Source organism: Bos indicus x Bos taurus, chromosome 26, assembly GCF_003369695.1.
Source record: "Bos indicus x Bos taurus breed Angus x Brahman F1 hybrid chromosome 26, Bos_hybrid_MaternalHap_v2.0, whole genome shotgun sequence".
In the NCBI taxonomy this organism is placed as follows: domain Eukaryota; kingdom Metazoa; phylum Chordata; class Mammalia; order Artiodactyla; family Bovidae; genus Bos; species Bos indicus x Bos taurus.
Window position 1 is genome coordinate 40922916 of NC_040101.1, and position 17630 is coordinate 40940545.

Consider the following 17630-nt stretch of genomic DNA (forward strand, 5'->3'; position numbering starts at 1 on the left):
ACTGAATATGTATATGTACGTTTATAAGTATATATCAGGTGGCACTAGTAAAGGACCCACCTGCCAGTGCAGGAAATGTAAGAGATGCAGGCTCGATCCCTGGGTTTTAAAGATCCCCTGGAGGAGGGCATGGCAACCCACTCCAGTATTGTTGCCTGGAGAATCCCATGGATGGAGGAGCCTGGCAGGCTACAGTCCATAGAGTCACGAAGGGTCAGACATGATTAAAGCAACTTAGCATGCATGTATATATATATACCAAGTATAATATTAGTAAGAAAATTCTGTCATAAGTGATGGCATATCATTCCTATTGTCAATGACAGCATACTTTTCCCTTTCATCTTTTATTAATTAATGAACTGAGAAGGATGAGAAAAGAGGTGTAGGAAGAGAGAGTGGGAGAAAGAAAGTAATCATATCACGGATAATTATTTGGACTAAATGGTAAAAGATGCAAATTTATAATGAATCAGTGTTACATATAATTGTAACCCAGATAAACAATACACAGAAATATCATTCTTCCTGTCCCAAAAGAGAGACAATAGGAGAAAAGTTCAAGAAAGAAAGAATTATATATTAACGCTTCTAAGCAATCTGGGTGCTGGTTTGTTTTGTTTTTTTTTTTTAAGTTCCTATCTTAAAATTGTCTATGTTTAAGTAATTTTCCAATGTTTAGTGGTTAGTATACAAAACTCCAAAATCACTGCAGATGGTGATTGCAGCCATGAAATTAAAAGACGCTTACTCCTTGGAAGGACAGTTATGACCGACCTAGATAGCATATTCAAAAGCAGAGACATTACTTTGCCAACAAAGGTCAGTCTAGTCAAGGCTATGGTTTTTCCAGTGGTCATGTATGGATGTGAGAGTTGGACTGTGAAGAAAGCTGAGCACGGAAGAATTGATGCTTTTGAGCTGTGGTGTTGGAGAAGACTCTTGAGAGTCCCTTGGAGTGCAAGGAGATGCAACCAGTCCATTCCAAAGGAGATCAGTCCTGGGTGTTCATTGGAAGGACTGATGCTGAAGCTGAAACTCCAATACTTTGGCCACTTCATGCGAAGAGTTGACTCATTGGAAAAGACCCTGATGCTGGGAGGGATTGGGGGCAAGAGGAGAAGAGGACGACAGAGGATGAGATGGCTGGATGGCATCACCGACTGGATGCACATGAGTTTGGGTGAACTCTGGGAGTTGGTGATGGACAGGGAGGCCTGCCGTGCTGCGATTCATGGGATCGCAAAGAGTCGGACACGACTGAGTGACTAAACTGCATCGAACTGAACTGATACAAAACTCCCAGTAAATTCAAATGACCCTTAATCTATGTTCTCTATGTATGTTCCAGTGAAATATTAGTATATGGCAATGAAACATTTGTTTATATTTATTCTGTCATCAGATAATACATCCTTATTTCACCAGCTATGCAGAGTGTGGGGAAAGTTTATAATACTTTTCTCTATCATAATGTAGAATTATAAGATGTATTAGGGGTTAGTGAAAGAACGTTGGAAGAGTGGGAAGACAAAAAACCTCTTGGGCTTTTCTTTTCCTATCTGGAACAACACTCAAGGCTGAAAATATATGCTCTGTGCAGCCTGTATCTGCAGGCTATTGTGAGGGTCCAAGGTGCTAATGTTAAATACATCATGTTTAAATTATGAAGAATTACAAAATGCAAGAATATAAGGCAGCGTGCACCTTCTCTTTAGAAAGATCCAAGGGCAGAAGGTTTTCCTGGAATGTGATAGAGAGACTTTCCAGGAAATCCAATGTTGATAACCATATACTTCAGTTCAGTTCAGTTCAGTCGCTCAGTCGTGTCTGACTCTTTGTGACCCCGTGAATTTAGCAGAAGCTTTGAGAGCTTTCCCCTGTGTTTACTATTAAAATGAACTGACAAATCTCACAATCAAAACCACCTGTGAGATTTCTTCTGCTGTCTTCCTCATAATCCAGCCTTTTCTTCACTCAGTTCAGTTCAGTTCAGTCTCTCAGTCGTGTCCGACTCTTTACGACCCCATGAATTGCAGCACACCAGGCCTCCCTGTCCATCACCAACTCCCGGAGTTCACTCAGACTCACGTCCATCGAGTCAGTGATGCCATCCAGCCATCTCATCCTCTGTCATCCCCTTCTCCTCCTGCCCCCAATCCCTCCCAGCATCAGAATCTTTTCCAATGAGTCAACTCTTCACATGAGGTGGCCAAAGTACTGGAGTTTCAGCTTTAGCATCATTCCTTCCAAAGAAATCCCAGGGCTGATCTCCTTCAGGATGGACTGGTTGGATCTCCTTGCAGTCCAAGGGACTCTCAAGAGTCTTCTCCAACACCACAGCTCAAAAGCATCCATTCTTCAGCACTCAGCCTTCTTCATAGTCCAACTCTCACATCCATACATGACCACTGGAAAAACCATAGCCTTGACTAGACAGACCTTTCTTGGCAAAGTAATGTCTCTGCTTTTGAATATGCTATCTAGGTTGGTCATAACTTTCCTTCCAAGGAGTAAGCGTCTTTTAATTTCACTACTGGTGTCCTAATTTCCAGCTCCATCATTCTTTAGCCACATCCACTGTTTGTCCCTGTTCCCCCTGATTCAATGGCATCATGTATTCTGTCCGCTGCTCACTCTTCCTTGTCCCATACGCATTCTCTCCCTAACCATGTGCTTTCATGTATTCTAAGTGAGAAAGAAATCAAATCCATACAACCTACCCTGACCACTCATCTGAGCTCTAATTCCATATTTCCTTGAGTGTTCAGGATGTATCCACTTTTTCTTTTTTAAACCTTTAATCCAGCATGTTTCCAAATAAAATCACCCTCTTTTTTTTCTTTCTCAATTCCTCTTTTGTCCCCTCAGTTTTAGACTCTTTTCCCCCTTCATCCTGAAAGCTGGGATCTTAGACATTTTCTTATATTCTATGGCTTCTTCAAACCCTATCTCCAAATCTTTAACTAAATAATAATGTTCTTCCTTCAAACTTTTAAAAACTCTCCTTCAAAACTTTGCTCAGATTTTCATTTTTGCTATTATTCTCTCAAAACTATTTTCAGTTACTTCTGCTACCTCTCTAGCCCACAGCTTCATTTCAAATACCTGTATCATTTTACTGGGGTCCTGGTTGGGCTTTCATTACTTTTTATGACTCAAATCATTATGTATTTTGCTGACAGATTGATTTGTATAAAATTCATTTTTTCACACCAAATTTCCATTCAAGAAATCATAATGAAAGACTTGAACTTATCCTATCATGCTGCAGTAACCCATACAAGACTAGTTGTCTCATACATAGATAGAAGTCAATTATTTTCAGATATGAGGCAGCAGAGTAGAGTATTATTAATACTACTCAGAAGCAGGTATATTTTACAAAGCCAATAGAAGAATCAAAACAGAATGCTAAAAAATCTTTGATCATCTTAGAAGAAGGCAGAAAAGGGATAAATAGATAAACAGGAACTGAAAGAAAGTAGGAGGAAAGAGAGAGAGACACACACAGAGAGAAACAGAGAGAGAGAAAAAGAAATGATAATGGAAAACAAATGGAAAAGATGGCAGACAAACCCAAATGTACCAAAAATTATATTAAATGTTAATGCACGGAATATTCTAATTAAAAGACAGAACTTGTCAGGCTGGATAGAAAAGCAAAGCCCAGCTACAAGCTTTGCACAAGAGACACACTTTAAATATACAGAAAAATAGGTTAAAATTAAAATAAATAAAGGAGTATGCCATGTAGGGGTAAGCATATGAAAGCTGGCATGGGTACATGGGTATAATGATATAAGACAAAGCAGACTTTCAATACTCAAACAAAGAGTATTGTTTGAGATAAAGAAGAATGCTTATAGTGTTTATTAACCTGGAAGACAAAAGCCAGTTCATCAGAACAACAAAACAACCCTAGATGTGGAGGTACTTAATAATAGAGATCTTCCTTGATGACTCAGCCATAAAAAATCTGCCTGCAATGCAGGAGATTTGCATTGAGGGGAGAGGTGGTTTCAATCCCTGGGTGCGGAAGATGCCCTGGAGAAGGAAATGGCAACCCACTGCGGTATTCTTGCCTGGGAAATCCCACGGACAGAGGAGTCTGATGGACTAGAGTTCACGGGGTTGCAAGAGTTGGATACCAAAGTGTGACTAAACAACAAAAACCTAATAACAGAACTTAGGAATGCAAAAGAAAAAAACCTGATGGAACCAAAGGGAATTCAGCTTTGTAGTTGTAGATTTCAACATTTGTCTTTCAGTATTTGATAGAAAAAGTAGACAGAACATCAGTAATGATACAGAAAATCTGAACGATACTATAGCTAAATTGATCTAATTGACACTTGCAAAACAGGTCTAAAGACCACACAGCTGAAAAATTAAAAAGGAAAATTAGGAAAAATGTATAATTGATGGGTAATTAAAACACTACTAATCAAAACCAGGGATGCTGCCAAAGTGGTACTTAGAAAGTTATTTATAGATATTTAACTTTATTAGGAAAAAGAAAGGTTTATAATCAGTAATCCAAACTTTTACTTTATTAAGTAGAAAAAGAAAGTTATATTAAGCCCAAAGTGACGCATCGGTAAAGAATCCGCCTGCCAATATAGGAAACTTAGGAGGTGCAGTTTCCATCCGAGTCAGGGAAAACTCTTGGAGTAGGAAATAGCAACCCACTCAAGTATTCTTGCCTGGAAAATTCCATCGACAGAGGAGGCTGGTTGTTGAAAGTTGCAAGGAGTCTAACACAACTGAGCACACAGGCACACACAGACACACAAAAAGTGAGTAGACAGGGAAAAAGCAATTATCAATAAAATAAAGAAGAGAGTATTAGAGAAAATTAACAAAGTCAGAGCTGGTCATAAAGCATGAGACAGATAGTCCTCCAGGATGAGCAGCTGGAGTTCCTTCCCTGTGGACCGATACTCCAAAATGAAGATAGCAGGAGAGAGAGAGGAGGCTAAACCCTGCCCAGATAAAAGATAAGAGACCACATATTTGTCATTCTCAAAGCCAAGGAGACCTTCCCAACCTGTCTGCTCCTTGGAAGTCAAAAGGGGAGTGATGCCAAGCTACTCATAAATCTCTTTGCTAGATCCGTCCTGGCTGAAAGGTGTGCGAGCACACAGGAGGATCCTGAGATATACCAAATACAGACTCAGAACCAGGCAAAGCAAAATGATTGACCAAAGGACATTGGAAAGAAATGCCCATATAAGTGATTTAAGCACCATGAGGATGTGATTCTCTCTCTGAGCCTGCCTCTGTGCCTATCCACACGAAATCTTTTTCCCCTAATAAACACTCCACTTGTTTCACTACTTTCAATCTTTGTGGGAATTCATTTCTGCAAAGCCATACGGGCCAGGGCCTTGTCACTGGTCACTGGTCCCTGATGGTCTAGTGGCTATTATTCAGGCCTCTCACTGCTGCCACCTGACTTTAATCTCTGGCCAGGAACCAAAATTCAAATGGCTGTAGGCCTAGGCCACAAGAGATGGATCAATAATTTGGCAAGATCAATAAAATTGATAAGCAATAGCAAGACTAATCAAAGGAAAGCTGTTTCAGGCAGAAATAGAACATTTGACTAGCCCTATATCTATTAAAGAAATTAAATCTGTTTTGAAAAAACATATTTCAGACCCAATGATTACACTGGTAAATATCCTATTTAATATTTGAGAAATAAATTATTAAAATTTGGAGAAACAATTAAAATCTGTATTGTTATATTTATGGAATTTTAAAGAAAATTCTTATCTTATATCCAGAGCTTCTGCTCTATAAATTTATACTAAGAAGACAATTCTCAAATTTGAATGCAGGGGAGATTTCTTTTTACAAAATTGCTTTTATGCTTGTTATTTATCTTAAAAAATGAAAAACATTTGAATTATAAAGCGAAGCTTAAACTTTAATACTAGTGAAATTTTATAGATCTAGCCATTAAAATGTATATGAAAGTAAAAGTGTTAGTCGCTCAGTGTCTTATTCTTTGCGACCCCATGGACTGTAGCCCACCTCGCTCCTCTGTCCATGGAATTCTCCAGGCAAGAAACCTGGAGTGGGTAGCCATTTCTTTCTCCAGGGCATCTTCTCCACCCAGGGATCAAAACTGGGTCTCCCCCATTGCAGATGGATTGCTTACTGTCTGAGCCCCCAGGAAAACTGCTATAAAGTGTGTATAAGGACTCCATAATAATGAGAAAACACACATGGAATGTTATGTTAAATGGGAAAAAATTACTGTTGGGAGGAAAGATTATAGTCTTTATGCTAAGGTATGCAAGGACTTTCCAGCAGATACATAGACAATTAAATAGTTTAAAAAGAATCAAATTCTAGATCTTTCACTCACATATATATTCTCTCCTCAAATTGATATGGCCTGAGATTTCTAACTTCAATGAGATTCTCATTTTTTAATGTTACAAAGGAAATGCATAACTCTCCTCTCTTGAATTCTTAACTATGATGAATTATCTGAGGTTGTAAAAAAAAATGGGGCCTCTAACGAAGGATAGTGGGGCCCCTAACTTTACAGCATTGACACTGGTATTAGGAAAGGGAGAGTTTAATAAAGTATCAATCCTTTTTCAAAAGCAGGTAACCTCTACAAATCATGTAGTTGCAAATTCTTTGCTTTCAAAAAATTGAAAAAGGATCTACTTGACTTGTTAAGAGGTAAATCATTAAAAATCATTTTTTGTAGATGCACCAGTATGACTTGTGATGTGGAGCTTCAAAAAGTTAAAAGAGTTGAATGGTATTAGGTAAACATGGTTTTCCAGTACTTACATTTATCAAATAAATGGAAAAGAATTGATTAAAGAATTTTGTCACCTGTGAATAAATAATAATTCTCACTGGGTGTATGAATTAAGAGGAAAAGTTCCATTCATATCAGTAAGAGAGTCGTTGCTATTAAGATTTGATTTTAAGACTTAATAATGATTCATTGAACTTTTAATATATTTATGATCCTTTGACCAAATGAATTCTACTAAAGTTATAATAATAAATCACTTAAAAATTAAAAGAAAAATACAGCCTTATACTTTAGTGAAAACAGCTTAAATTTTAATGTATATCCACTTTTCAGTCCTAGAGAAGAAGGATCATTGATCAATAAAATAATTTTTAAGCATATAAGTAAATGCCACTAGGATATATATTTATGGAAATATGTAAAACATCTGTTAAAAAAACTAGGATGGAAACATGAATTCAATAAGAAAATAAAAGGCAGATAAAATTTAATCCATTAAATAAAATATTTTAATGGATAATTTTAGATATCAAAAAACTATTCTATTGGATATATTTTAATAATTTTATAATAATTTCAATTTAAACTGGCAATATTTATGAACTACCTTTAAATACATTCTTTGTAACTATTTAAAATTATAATAAATATTTTTCATATATCAGCCTAAAAATATGTTAACATTTATAGAGTTTTTCAAAATTTGTTTGTGCCTATAGAAACAATACCAAATTTTAAGCAACTACAATCTTATTTCTTTAATATCTCAAACAAATAAACAAACCAAAAAAGTATGATATTTGCAAATTCTGAAAGGATTACTGCTAAATGGTTATGGTTATATTCAAGTACTAGGATTAAAAGTATTCCCTCTTCTACTAATTTGCTTCTTGGTTATGTATTTTCCTCAATGACTTTATTAGTTTGAGTTATTCTTTCAATTAAAATGTACTAAAAAGTTTATTATAATGAATATTTATGGTATAAAATATAATAATAATGTATTTATACTGAATAAAGATATTTAGAAATAATTAGCTATAAATTTAAATGCAGTGAGCTCTGAATAAAGGCTCTAGAAGTCTTCGTGTGGGGCAAAGTCCACAAGTTTTAGTATTTCCACCTTGTAATAACCTTTTCACAGTTCCCCAGTTTTTCTTTATTATGAGATTTTTGTCAATGACATAAACAGCTGGGTTTGCCAGAAGCCCATTGTCTGTCAATTAAAATATTTTGGCCTCTGACACAATTTCCCTTTTTATTTGACATTTTCAATCTGATACTGATTAAAGTGTTAGTCACTCAGTCATGTTCGACTCTTTACAACTCTGTGGACTGTAGGCCACCAGGCTCCTCTGTCCATGGAATTCTTCAGGAAAGAATACTGGAGTGGGTAGCCATTCTCTTTTCCAGGGGATCTTCCCCACCCAGGGATAAAATCTGGGTCTCCTGCTATTGTAGGTGGATTTGCTATCGTTGTGTTTACAAAAAGTTAGATTCCGTTTTGCCTTTATCTCAGCAACCTTCACAAAAGTCTGATATTCTCATCTCTTACCAAAGTATAGTGACTCATAAGATCACACAAACATCGGGAGCAAAGTTAAACAGAGTCTAGATCTAAATTTGTTCTCTATTTTTGAATTCCCCCTTCCACAGAGGGAAAGACTTAGTGACTCAGAAAGACTAATGAGGTTATTAACAAGTGAAAGAAAGGAAATCATTGCACAATCAGATGTCTAGGCCTGCAAATTTCAGACTTGAGGATTAAGAACCTTTCTGTCAAAGGAAGAAGGACTAGGCAACTGTGACAAGATCTTTAAATAGGGTGGAGAGGCTAATAGCTCTGTGCTCCAACGCCAAAGGCAACAGGAGAGAAAGGAGTTTTAGAGTGAATGGGAAGAGCAAACGCAAAAGAGAAAAGAAAAATAAATAGCATATATTTTCATGGCTCTTCTACAATATGAAGAATGAAGCACTTGTTCTACATGGCAAGGTAGCCTCTGAAAGTTTGATGCCTCAAAATCTAAAATAATAAGATAAATAACCAAGGAGGAGATGTTAAGTAAAATGTGAAAGTTGCTCAGTCATGTCTGACTCTTTGTGATCCCATGTCCATGGAATTCTCTAGGCCAGAATATTGAAGTGGGTAGCTGTTCCCTTCTCCAGGGGATCTTCCTAACCCAGGGATCGAACCCAGGTCTCCCACATTTCAGGCAGATTCTTTACCAGCTAAGCTACCAGGGAAGCCCAAGAATACTGGAGTGGGTAGCCTATCCCTTCTCCAGCAATTTCCTCACCCAGGAATCGAACTGGGGCCTCCTGCATTGCAGGTGGGTTCTTTACCAGCTGAGCTACCAAGCAAGGAGGAGGTGTGGAGGAAATATTTTTTTCCTGAAGAACTATTAAAGCAAGCTGCATTAGAGTAAAATGACTCCTTCCATATTGTCATATTTCCTGCTTGAAGTATGAAATGTATTGTCATGATTATTTATTTGATAGATAAATGATTATATATATTTTTTAAACAAGAGAAAAACCTGGTAAGAACTTCTTTCTTAATTCTAGAAACAGAAAATAAAGAATAAGTATATTGTAAAAACAAACAAAACAACCTGCTGACTTTGATATATAGAATTAAAGGATAATCATTCAATCTCTCAATGTCTGGGGGAGGATGGAGATACTAGTCCATCAAATTGGCTCATCTTCATCTCCCTAGCTTTGAATGCAGGTCTGTAATCATGAGGACTGAAGGAGAATATACTCTTAACATCAACATTAATATTAATCACTTTTTCACTCATTCAACAAGGCTATTCATTATGAAGCAGCAGCAAAAAGTGGCAGGACCTTCAAAAACTCTTTGAAGGGTGTTCATAATGTCCAGAAGCAGGTGTATGACTTAGTACAGTGACTTCTGTCAATCACTTGGTCCCACATTTCCCTGCAGATGACCCTACTCATAAGAAAGAGTATTCAGGCTTCAGGCCTTTGGAAGGAGACAATAAAGGGCTTTAAATGCTGAACAGTTTTTAAAATGTTACTTAAATATTACTTCCCAAACCTCTAGATACACACCCCCGAGGAAAGATCTCTTAAATTCTTAAAAAAGTATCAGTCACTAGCATTTCCAGGTACAGATTTGTGATATCACCTCTCTTTGAGTTTCAAAAATAGCAATGTCTGCTTTGTAAGTGCTACAGCTTTCTGAAAGTGAAAACTCACCCTAACATATCTAGAAAACGGCAATCTATCTTCTCCATTTGGAGTGGCCATGTTTTATTCTTGCTGTCTTTTGCTATCAATATACGATATTCCTTACCAACAACTAAAGTTCTGTACCTCCAAATATTTCCTATGTCTCATTGAAATACCATGATCCAGGCTCTGCAAATAAATAAACAGTCATTACCCAATCTCTGAAATGTCCGGGGATCTGTCTTCAAATCCTGGGAGCTTCAGATAGATTTCAGCTTCTTTCAGAGACAGCTGTCAATGGAGCATGATCTGTTTGAAACAGCTCAGAAGATGTTGCAACCAGAAATTTCTCAACTGGAGGCAGATTAATCATGCCTTGAAACACAACACATGCTTCCCAGACAACCTTGTTAGGTGAGTTCTTAGCCTGTGATGAAAAAAAGAGTTGTCATGGACCAAAGTTCCTGCTTCTGCCGAGTAGTGCCTGAGTTGTGTGCTTCCAGGGATAAATGGATTGAGAGCTTCTCAGCAGAATATAGACTGTCCATTCAGAAAATAATTTTCACCCAAGGATGGTTGCAATGTCCCAGTCATATAAGCATCTCTGTAAACTACCTAATCTCCTGCATCATCCAACTACAATATCTGTAATTGTATTTATTTCCAATTATTGCCTTAGCTTTCCTAGATTTTTTCTTCTTGTTCAGTCACTAAATTGTGTTTGACTCTTTGCAACTCCGTGGACCATAGCCCACCAGGCTCATCTGTCCATGGGGTTTTCCAAGCAAGGATACTAGAGTGTATTGCCATTCCCTTCTCCAGGGGATCTTCCCAGACCAGAGATTGGACATGTATCTCCCACATTGGCATGGGGATTTTATACCACTGCACCCCCAGGGGAGCCCCCAAATTTTCTCTGCCTTGTTCTATAAATTTCATGTTAGAATTGGCAGGTGACACAGAAAATGTTGTTTCTAATCCTTTCAACTGAGCCCTAGAAAAACAGTATCTGATTTAAGATTTCCAGCTGGATAAAGGCAACAAATAAACAAAACAAAAAACAGAAAAAAAAAAAAAGAAAAAGCTTTTTCTCCTACTCTCTAACCAGTCATTCCCCCTAAGTAAGAAGCTCCTGTGTCTACACTGGGCAGAGGAGGCTTGGTGTTCAATTCAGTCCAGTCTTTCATTTATGTCTGATCCTTTGAGACCACATGGACTACAGCTTGCCAGGCTTCTCTGTCCATCACCAATACCCAGAGCTTGCTCAAACTCATGTCCATCCAGTCAGTGATGCCATCCAACCATCTCATCTTCTGTCATTCTCTTCTCCTCCTGCCTTCAATCTTTCCCAGCATCAGTCTTTTCCAATGAGTCAGTCCTTCGCATCAGGTGGCCAAAGTATTAGAACTTCAGTTTCAACATCAGTCCTTTCAATGAATATTCAGGACTGATTTCCTTTACGATGTGTTAGATAGGGGCTTAGATAGGGGCTTTATAAGGGCTTTTTAAATTTTATAGGGACTTAGTGTTAGATAACCTATAAAAATTTTAGAATTGCACATTTCTATTTTCCACTTTCATACTTGCAAGAATACAGTTCTAATTTGTCTAAAAAAACTAACCAAACTTCTAAAATGACCCAAAATTAACATTTTACAAACAATAAGAGTCATCTGAAGTGGAGAAAGAGTATTTTTGTTAGTTTGTGAATTTTCATCACTGAGTCAGGAATATCTGTTTCCACTCAGCATATAGGAGATGCTGTCAACACCCTGTCTCAGAATTTTGGTCAGGAAGCCAGAACTCAGTCGCATGAAACTAATTTAAATATCTTCAGATTTTTTAGGATTGTGTCAATTTGTAATTGGATTGGAGTTGATTTGATTCAAAATTGCAGTTGGAATTGGTTTTGCTTCTGTGACTCTCTTTCAGCAGTGTAATTAAAATTATTTAGAGATTTATTTGATTTATTAGAAAGACTTTTGTATCTCTATATTTTTAACAGAAAATTACAGTTTCAAGCAATGCATTCTACTAACATGTCATTTTGAGTCTCAGAATGAAAAACAAAACCAACTGGAATGATAGTATACATGTTGGCAATACACAAATAACTGGAATCCAGTCTAGGGTAGAAAATCAGATTATTCTTGAGCAAAAGAAATGGGAAGGTGAAGTTTTCAAGTACTGGATAGTTGATGTTGGATATATTATCAAAAATTTTCTGCAGTGCATCCCTCGGCAAAGGAAATCCATACCATTCTGGTTGGAAAATTTTTAGAGTGAGTTGACTTATTCATCCATATAAGGGGTCTCTACTGTTTTGCTATTATCTCATATAATTTGGCTGTAATCTCTGTCTCTGATATTCACTCCCACATATTCACCCTCCATTTTATCCAAAAATGTTGCAACATAATATTGTATATAAGGTTTTCACATGGTATTTTATAGTAAATCTCATCTGTTTCCTACTTTTCTTACTCTACACTGTGTTTGGTGAAGGGGACTGGCTATTATGTAGAGTTAAAACACTTGCTTTGTACTATGAAGTGAATAACCTCAGATATGCAGATGACACCACCCTTATGGCAGAAAGTGAAGAGGAACTCAAAAGCCTCTTGATGAAAGTGAAAGTGGAGAGTGAAAAAGTTGGCTTAAAGCTCAACATTCAGAAAACAAAGATCACGGCATCCGGTCCCATCACTTCATGGCAAATAGATGGGGAAACAGTGGAAACAGTGTCAGACTTTATTTTTCTGGGCTCCAAAATCACTACAGATGGTGATTGCAGCCATGAAATTGAAAGGCTCTTACTCCTTGGAAGGAAAGTTATGACCAACTTAGATAGCATATTCAAAAGCAGAGACATTACTTTGCCAACAAAGGTTCGTCTAGTCAAGGCTATGGTTTTTCCTGTGGTCATGTATGGATGTGAGAGTTGGACTGTGAAGAAGGCTGAGCGCCGAAGAATTGATGCTTTTGAACTGTGGTGTTGGAGAAGACTCTTGAGAGTCCCATAGACTGCAAGGAGATCCAATCAGTCCATTCTGAAGGAGATCAGCCCTGGAATTTCTTTGGAAGGAATGATGCTGAAGCTGAAACTCCAGTACTTTGGCCACCTCATGAGAAGAGTTGACTCACTGGAAAAGACTCTGATGCTGGGAGGGATTGGGGGCAGGAGGAGAAGGGGACGACAGAGGATAAGATGGCTGGATGGCATCACTGACTCGATGGACGTGAGTCTGAGTGAACTCCGGGAATTGGTGATGGACAGTGAAGCCTGGCGTGCTGTGATTCATGGGATCGCAAAGAGTCGGACACGACTGAGCGACTGATCTGATGAAGTGAAACCACCTAGGATTTTGCAAGCCCCAAATATCTCGTCTTTAAATTTTATGTGCTTTGTGCTTAGTCTCTTAGTTGTGTCCAACTCTTTGCGACCCCGTGGACTGTAGCCTGCCAGGCTCCTCTGTCCATGGGGATTCTCCAGGCAAGAATACTGGAGTGGGTTGCCATGTCCTCCTCCAGTTAAATTTTATAGGGGCTTTTTTATAAACAACTTTTGTTTTGATGATAGCCATTCTGGCAGGTGTGAGGTGACAGTTCATTGGATAATAGTTTTGATTAGCTTTTCTCTGATGGTTAGCTATGTTGAGCATCTTTTCATGTGCCTGTTGGCCATCAATGTCTTCTTTGAAAAAATGTCCATTTAGGTCTTCGGCTTTTTTATTCTTCACCACACAGCATACAGGATCTTAGTTCCCTGACCAGGGATTGAACCTGTGTTCCCTGCAGTGCAAGTGTAGCATCCTAATCACTAGACTGCTGGATAATAAACATATTAAAAAAATTTTTTTTCTGACGTTGAGTTGTATGAGCTGTTCATGTATTTTGGATATTAATGTCTTACTGATATATCATTTGCAAATATGTTCTCCCATTTAAACCTATGGTAACTGTCTCTTCTTTGCCTGCTTCTATCCCACTTCTTCTTTCCTAGCTTAAAGTGCAGCCAGTTAGGGAATCTCTAGATCTTTAGCTTTCCAGGTAAAGTTGGATACCAGGCTGTTTTTTCCCAAACTGTAGGGTATATACCTTGAAAGTGAAAGAAAAGTGTTAGTCACTCAGTTGTGTCTGACTCTTTGTGACCCCCATAGACTGTAGCCAGTCAGACTTCTCTGTCTATGGGCTTCTCCAGGGAAGAATACTAGAGCGGGTTACCATTTCCTTCTCCAGGGGATCTTCCTGACCCAGGGATCAAACCCGGGTCTCCTGCATTGCAGGCAGATTCTTTACTGTCTGAGTCACCAGAGAATACCTTACCCTCTCCAAGTTGCTCTGTTGAAGTCCCTTCCTTGGTCCTGAATTGAGAGGCAGGCACCCACATCTCTGCTCCTTGGAGGAGGGAGAATGTGTAGGGAAAAGAAGAGGTAGAATACACAGCATAGTATTAGGTTTCTCCAAATACCCTCTCCTGAAACCCATAGTTGCTGACCTTTTCAGATCCTTACTATCTTTGTTGGAGGAAGTCATTGAGAGGAAGTGACTGTTGCTTGACCCATGAGCTGGATCTGGGCAACCAGAGGTTCCTCACCGGCTCCCCTGTCCTTGGAACGTGCCTTCTGCTTGCTCTTTCTGCATTAGAAGCTACCCCAAAGACATAGCTTTGAGATAATAAGTTTGTTCGTTTGCTTGTTTCACTTTTCATTTATATTGGAGTATTGTTGATTAACAATGTTGTGTTAGTTTCAGGTGTGCCATAAAGTGATTCATTCACATATATACACAGTAAGCTGCTGTTGAGACCATCTGGGCTATGTATGTGACTGGACCCAGTTAGAATTGCTATATAAATGTTTAAGATTCTAGTGGACAGGTGCAGAGATAACCTGTCTTGTGGCCGTCCAAGACAAGCCTCCTAAATAAGTTCCCTTCCTTATCAAATTCTGTCATCTGCCAATCTGGAGAGACCTGCCTCTTTCTTCAATCTCTCCTTACTCTTAATGTATGGGCCCAGTTTATGACCCAACAGTGTATGAGAATCAAAGAAACATTTTCTCTTACGTTTGTTGTTAATCTTGCATAGGAGTATAGCCCTTCACTTTGGCATACTGTTTTTATTGCATTGAGTCTAAATAGAACTTTCCATGTTATCTCCCTCAAGAGCTACTACAAACCTAAAAATTGATTAGTTAATTTTAGTCCAATGAAACCCACTTTGGACTTTTGACCTTCAGAACTATAAGGTAATAATTCTGTGCTGTGTTGTTCCTGGTGTCCAGCAATAGAAAATTAACACATTATCTATCCATTTGTTGTATGTTCTTCCCATTAGATTCTGAGTTCTCTAAGGTTGGGTTCCCTGGTGGTAAAGAATGGTAAAGAATCTGTCCACAATGCCAGGAGGCACAGATTCAATGGCAGACACATCTGCCAGATGGTAAAGAATCTGCCCACAATGCCAGAAGACACAGATTCAATCCCTGGAATGGAAAGACCCCCTGGAGAAGGGAATGGCTACCCATTCGAGAGTTCTTGCCTGGAGAATTCCATGGACAGAGGAAACTGGTGGGCTATAGTCCATGAGGTTGCAAAGAGTTGGACATGACTGAGTGATTAACACTTTCACTTTAAGAGTAGGGGTATTTTTAATTTAGTGTAATAAAGTATATAAGGGATTCCCTGGTGGCTCAGAGGGCTTCCCTGGTGGCCCAGCCTGTAAAGAATCTGCCTGTAATATCGGAGACCTGGATTTGATCCCTGGATTGGGAAGATGCCATGGAGAAGGGAACAGCTGCCCACTCCAGTATTCTGGCCTGGAGAATTCCATGGACTGTATAGTCCATGGGGTTGCAAAGAGTAAAACATGACTGAACGACTTTCACTTTGGTGGCTCAGTGGTAAAGAATCTGCCTGCCAATGCAGGAGATGTGAGTTCACTCCCTGGGTCAGGAAGATCTCCTGGAGAAGGAAATGACAACCTACTCCAGTATTCTTGCCTGGAAAATCCTATGGACAGAAGAGACTGGAGAACTATAGTCCATGGGGTCACAAAACAGACACACCTTAATGACTAAACACCACCAGCAATAACAATAAAGTGCAAGCAAAAATATATAAAATGTTAAAGTTTGACCAATTTAAGTTTATTAAAGAAAGAGGTTAAATATAGTTCTAATGCATTAGCACTCATTTCAATTTTTTGAAGTACCAGTAATAAAACTGTGTTTATTTCTGTTGGCATGTGGATTTTACTTCAAAAAGTAAATGAGAATTGTTTCCAAATTCAGTTGATAGTTATATTAAACTTTTACTTATTCTCTCTCTTCAGGTACTTCATTAAATTTCTTCATAAAATCATGAAATTTTAGGGCTCATGGAATACTCAGATATTATGTATTCATACTTTTTCATTTAAAGAAAAGTTGCATTTAAAAAAGTTAGAATTACTTAAATGTTGTAACAGAACTAAGGTTAGAACTGATTTTCTGTACAGTGTTAATTTTACTAAATTACTGTTTTCATTTACTGAAAGTCACAAGGAAGTTTAATGTATATATGTACATGTACATATAACTATGTACACACAGATTATTTGCAGAACATTCACAGATTCCAGAGATTATGAGGCAAATATATCCCTGAGGGACCATTTTTTCCCCTTGTCAATCACAAGCACACAGGTGGGCACAACAGAATTGGTAATCTTTTCTTCTCATGCGTCATTTGAATTTAGAGCATTAGATTTGTTATGCTTCATCAATACACATAGGCTGTATGTATTCTCTGTAATATATCGACTATTATGTGACAGCAATGTTTTTAGAAAGGATTTACTCATTCAGAAACTTATAGTTTAGTGGTAGAAGTTTGAAGTGTACACAAATAGCTAAAAATGCAGAAGGCATTTGTAGTTATTTTTTTGTTTGTTTGTTTTTCAGACAAATACTATGATCCCTCAATGGAAAGGAACTCATTAAAACCACTGAATTCATTTGATAATGAAAAACCACTCTTTCATGCAGGGGTTCATTTACTAAATAGAATTTAAACATCTTCATGACTAAGGTTTTCATCTAAAAAGTGACTGTGGAAGCATTATGAATTCTTTGCAATTTATTGCAAAAGCTTAATGCAAGTTTAATCAAAATTCCCGTAATTTTTGAAAACTTGCTGAAAATGTAAGTTCTACTAAGAATAAAAGGGCAAGACTATTTAAAATATTTTAAAATATTATTTATTTAAAATATTTAGAGTAACAAGATAGAATTTATCCAGCTTTATTTTAAAATATATTTTAAAGCTATTGAAAATTTTTAAAGTGTATCATAGTACAAGAATTGACCACAGATTTACAAAACAGAATACATAAACCAAAAGCAATCACAAAATAGAAAAAATGTAATATATAATATATCACATGTGTGTGTGCTCAGTTGATCAGTCACATTTGACTCTTTGTGACCCCAGGGACTGTAGACCACTAGGGTACTCTGTCCAAGAGGTTTTTTGGTCAAGAGTACTGAAGTGGATTTTCATTTCCTCCTATAGGATATCTTCCTGATGCAGGAATTGAACGCATATCTTCTGTGTATCCTGCCTTACAGGTGGATTCTTGACTTGCTGAGCCATTGGGGAA

At 37.7% G+C, this 17630-nt stretch overlaps 1 protein-coding gene across 1 annotated transcript in view; it reads right to left on the bottom strand.

Annotated features, from left to right (window-relative positions):
* LIPK (lipase family member K) overlaps positions 1-10285 on the bottom strand; it is a 40910-nt gene extending 30625 nt beyond the window's left edge. The window contains exon 1 of the mRNA XM_027529022.1: positions 10203-10285. The gene's annotated coding sequence lies outside the window, so the exon portion shown is untranslated. The remainder of the gene's footprint in view (positions 1-10202) is intronic.
* Between the last annotated feature and the right edge of the window lie 7345 nt (positions 10286-17630).